This window comes from Daphnia magna, linkage group LG1 (assembly GCF_020631705.1).
Source record: "Daphnia magna isolate NIES linkage group LG1, ASM2063170v1.1, whole genome shotgun sequence".
NCBI classification, from domain to species: domain Eukaryota; kingdom Metazoa; phylum Arthropoda; class Branchiopoda; order Diplostraca; family Daphniidae; genus Daphnia; species Daphnia magna.
Window position 1 is genome coordinate 10,105,684 of NC_059182.1, and position 207 is coordinate 10,105,890.

Consider the following 207-nt stretch of genomic DNA (forward strand, 5'->3'; position numbering starts at 1 on the left):
GAGAAATACGATTAATGTATAAACCGGTCCCACAAGTGCAATCCAGCATTGAAGAATGCAGAAGTCATTTTTGATCTCGGCCCGTCGTTTTCTTTTAAAACATCATAGAGCTATCTTTGCGCTTGGTGAAATTAAGTGATTTTAAACAGCATGCGTTATTTTATTTATTGGGTTCGCTTGGGGCTTAAAGTAATTTCAAAGCGGGAG